Here is a 5,000-nt window from a genome sequence, read left to right as displayed (position 1 = left end):
GCCATTAACTTTATCAAAACAGGCACCTCGTCAATCTGCTCTCTTCCCATAGGAAACTCCCCTTGATTTATTTTCCACTGCGTTCCCATAGTTAGGCCTATTGATCCGAAAATATCCCCTACTTTTCACAAGTTACGCTACTCTCTTAACTGATAAACGCTACAACCACAGGAAACATCTTCTCTTGTGGGGAAGAAACGCCCACGTGAAACGGGCGTCCCTTTGCGCAGGGAATCTCTCTCTCTCTCTCTCTCTCTCTCTCTCTCTCTCTCTCTCTCTCTCTCTCACAAAGTTGACAGAGTGATGGTCAGTTGGGAGAAATAAACATGTTTGAAATTTGATTAGGCCTACTAAGATTTGCTCCAGATTCACTATACATTGCTGGTGTTTCCAGACGCACGATGCGACATGTGTCAATTCAGCGCGTAATGCTTGCAACTTTTTTGTGTGTAATTTATGAACGTGCGTGCCTTGGCGCATTGATACACTGGAGTTATGCGGTCAGAAAAGTGACCTAATAGTGGGACTACTTCAGGTGTGCATATATAGACAGTTAATCAACACCCAATTTAGCGCGTCACAATGGGAGATTCCAGACTGCCGTGGTATAATGTATAGTGTTCAACAAAACTCTGTGATTACACAAACACTAAGTAGGATAGTTATGAGGCTTGAAGTAATATTTCCAACATTGTTCTATCAGTTCATGAAAATTGCATTACACTTAGCGAACACTTCACAGATATTTAGGTACAGGGTATTGGTTACAGTCCTGGAGTAAGTGGGGTTAGCTGCCTGGCTCAATGACATTTCAGCCATGGCTGAAGGTGCATTTAAGGGTGGGATTTGAACCTGAAACCTCCTGATCTAAAGGCCAGTACTCTAACAATTGAGCCGTGGCTGCCCCACATTGCTTTGCCCATCCCACTTCACTGAGGCCAGGCGCACGACAAGGACATATGTATCAACCACTCTCTACTCTTTCGGCATGCTTTGCTGCAAGTCATGGACTATTACTGCATTAAGTGTCTGTGAAATTGAATTTAATTGAATAGTATTGCCAGTTAAGTGGGCACACACGCAGACTGTACTTTCTTTCTTTCTTTCTTTCTTTCTTTCTTTCTTTCTTTCTTTCTTTCTTTCTTTCTTTCTTTCTTTCTGTCTCCACCTCATTACAAAAACATTAAACATGTTGAATTTTTATCCTTAATCTTTCAAGCTTTGTTCCATGAACACACTTTGCTGCAGCCTTGTGTGCTGAGTAGATAATTGAATTAAATTAAGCAGACCTGCCTTTTAAGTATTGGTGAGCTATTTTTTTAAAAACATCAAAGTAAATTAAACCTCAAAGAAATGTTTTCTATGTTTTTGTATTTTTTTTTCTTAGGGGTTCATTAAAACATAAAAAAGGATATTGTGACATCAATGCTCTGCAAGCGTTGGTCTGGCCAATTTGTCTTGTAAAGTGAATTCTCAATGAGAGGGCTTAACCTACATCTCTGATATATAAGACTGTATTCTACTGGTTTAATCCATTAAAACACAGCGCTATAAATTTGCTTTCATCAGAATGGCAATGACTGAGTCGTAATTCATTACTAAAGGCCCTGTGTTATGTCATAGTAGAGTAGGACTATGGTCATTACCCTTTCAATGACTATTACAGCGTGCCTCTGATGGAATGGCGTGCATTACGAGGCTACGCTACAATATATCAGACCATTCTTGCCATTTGACTTAGATACCAGATAGAACCAGAATGAGTGTTGCATTGCCTTTAACACACATCCCACTGAACAGTTGAAAATGCTATAATTTAACTGCCTCCCAATACTGGAATTGTTTTTCTTTAAATGTCAGAAATGGCAGGCTTGCCCAGACTTACTTTGTTGCAACATTTCAAGCAGCTGTACCAGACACCAAATAGCTGCATTTGGTCTAGAATATTAGTAAAGAGTCAAAAAGCAACAAAAAGGATTTGAAGTGTGCTGACTCCTCACTCCGAAAACTACAGTCAGTCTTTGTCCTGCACCTTCTCCTGGGATGTGAACATCTTCACCTTCAACTTAGAACATTTGTGAACCTCTCTCCCGAAGCCTCACATACCCAGATGCGGTTGTGCCGGGTTATCGAACCAGACCGTTAGCTTAGTGGTGTAGTACCTGTGCCTTCCATGCCACACCAGAGCAGTGACTAGACAGTGGGTTACACAGTGTCAAGGGAAATAAGAGGGCCTATACCTCATGTATTGTAAAAAAAAAAGAGAAAGGTGCTTCTGAATTCTCATTAGGCTCTTTATCTCCTTATATTTCTTTAGGCCTATTTATTTACTTATTTATTGCTACCAACCTTAATGTTCCCAAAACAGTTTATTAGTTCATGAATATGCTTCGTTGCCCCCCGTGAGCCATTACTGCACTGAGTATGTAATTGAATTCTATCATGGAATGCTGCCAATGACGCACATATGCAGTAATTGTCCTTGATAGCGGCTCCATTAGTGACTGAGAGACCAGTACGTGGGAGGGAAGATGTGGACTATCACATCACACACACAATTAAATCCAATGCGTGATTTTAAGTCACCCCTTGGGAACACTAAGTAGCAGTCCTCATTGGTCAACCGGGCTCTCACTGATGTTTTTCCACCAGTGTTTGACTCTAAACTCAACATCTCAAGTTTGGAAGATCTGCCCTCGCGGTTTTGTCAATAATGCACTGTACGCTCGTGTCTGCGTACTTTGCGTGAGGTTTGTCTCGTGCCAAAAATGGACATAAAATTTGTGGACAAAATGTGCCCTCACACAAAATGTGCCCAATGCAAGCATATCCATTATACAGTCTTATACAGCCTTGAAGACCTCAACATGGCCTCAAGAATGAATGAAACTTAAAACTTTGAAACTTTATTTTCACCATGTTCCTTTTCAATTTATACAAAATAAATCTAACGGCATTTATAGAGGTGGTCAGGGCCACTGCTTACAAAAGATTTTGCTGAACTCCCCGTCCCCCCTAACAGAACTATTGCATTATTCAGGACAAGACCCACCAGCACCTTTACACACACACGCAAACACGCAAACACGCAAACACGCACGCACACACACACATACACACACACGCACAAACACACAATGAAGCAACACTCTTGCACACACACATGCACGTACGCACGCAGGCACGCATACACAATCCCTCGTACGCACATACAGCAACAACTGCTCCCCCATATATCACACTGGACACTTCAATCCCCATCCTCATAAAAGCTACTGGGCTGTAGGCGATGGAGACCTCTGGTCTACAGTTGCTCCACTGTTGCATTTTATGCGTTTCATTTTCACTTCAATTTTTATTTTATGCGTTTTATTGGGGTTTTTTAGCGTTAACAATTACTGAAGGGTATTTTTAAAAAAAAACATTTAATATATAGACTTTTCATTGTTCAAACTTTCTTTTGCATTTCATTACCTAGGCTAAATATTATTTTCATACGGTAATTTCAAAACATTTACATTTACTTCATTAATATAATATAATGTATGTATACTGTCTATGTCTAATTGTCTATGTTCACGTTTAGAGTCTAGAGTCTATGTCTGTCTGCATGGGAAAGTAAGAAAGGTAATTTCAATTCTTTGTATGACCAGCGCATGTAAAGAAATTGATAATAAAACTGATTTGACTTGACTTGATTAAATATAGTTGTTTTCACATTTAGGCTTTACGTATTCACTTTTTCCTTTATAAATGTTTATTTTTGTAGGTTCTTAGATTGGGATCCTGCATTTGCATAGCCTGCCAATGTCATAAAAGGGCCCACAACACTGATGAGAGGGCCCTGGGCAAATACCCTGACCCTGCCCTCTGCCCCTGCTGCTTGCTTTGCTGCATTTTACAAGTCTCGCTTCTGACCTTAAAAGTCGCTTTAAAACGCCAGCTCGTAGACCTGAAAGTGTAGACTATTTGGAAGACAGAATCAAACTAAAGCTTGAATTTGGTCCATAAAGTTTACTTTAAAGACCAAATCCGACCACAGTTATTGGGCTATAAAGTGAATATTACCGTAAAAGATGGAATCTGGTTCTAAACTGTGAACTTTACTCCTTTCATTCCAGAAAAAGACACATATTAAGTAATACTCCTCCCCAGTTATGCTACAGGTTTAAAGTTAAAATTGAGAATGAAGATACACACACGCACGCAGGCACGCACTCACACTCGCACTCGCACTCACACTCTCACACACACACACACACACACACACACACACACACACACACACACACACACACACACACACACACAGAATGTTATTGTTCTTGCTGACAAAAATAAAATGGATGAAATGATTTCCCCTTTTCAGAGACACTATAAGTAGTTCTCCTGATTCATCCAACAGACTAGGAGTTGAGATTGGAAATTGTGAAATAGCCTCTCATTAAAAATACAGTAGGACAGCCTGTTCCTCCAATTGGTTATAGCGCTCGGATGGGAGCAACGAGAGTTCAGAAACACATACAATACACATATGTATGCGCGCGCGCACACACACACACACACACACACACACACACACACACACACACACACACACACACACACACACACTCAAACACACTCGAACAAACGCACACGCACACACACAACCACACACACACACACACACACACACACACACACACACACACACACACACACACACACACACACACACACACACACACACACACACACACACAGGGCCGCTGACAGGTTCCACTGGACCCAGGACAAAGTAATCCGAAAGGGCCTCCTACCCAATACATACAATGTAATGGGGACCCAATTTTGGGCCCCTTATCTCCCTGGGCCCGGGACAGCATACCCCTTTGTCGCTCCCTATCGCCGGGGCTGAATCCTAGTTTGGCATTTGCACAACAAATGTCTACGAAAGCAGCTTTGTGAGTCCTTGAGCATAAATTCTGCTAGAGCCACAAAAAGCGATGGTGTTCCTG

At 41.3% G+C, this 5,000-nt stretch overlaps 1 protein-coding gene across 1 annotated transcript in view; it reads right to left on the bottom strand.

Moving 5' to 3' along the window:
* LOC134453856 (glucagon receptor-like) overlaps positions 1–5,000 on the bottom strand; it is a 173,142-nt gene that overhangs the window by 145,160 nt on the left and 22,982 nt on the right. The window lies entirely within an intron of this gene.

The sequence above is a fragment of the Engraulis encrasicolus genome, chromosome 1 (genome assembly GCF_034702125.1).
Source record: "Engraulis encrasicolus isolate BLACKSEA-1 chromosome 1, IST_EnEncr_1.0, whole genome shotgun sequence".
Lineage (NCBI taxonomy): Eukaryota > Metazoa > Chordata > Actinopteri > Clupeiformes > Engraulidae > Engraulis > Engraulis encrasicolus.
The sequence above is the reverse complement of the archived record's forward strand: the minus strand, read 5'-3'. Positions and strand labels throughout refer to the sequence as shown.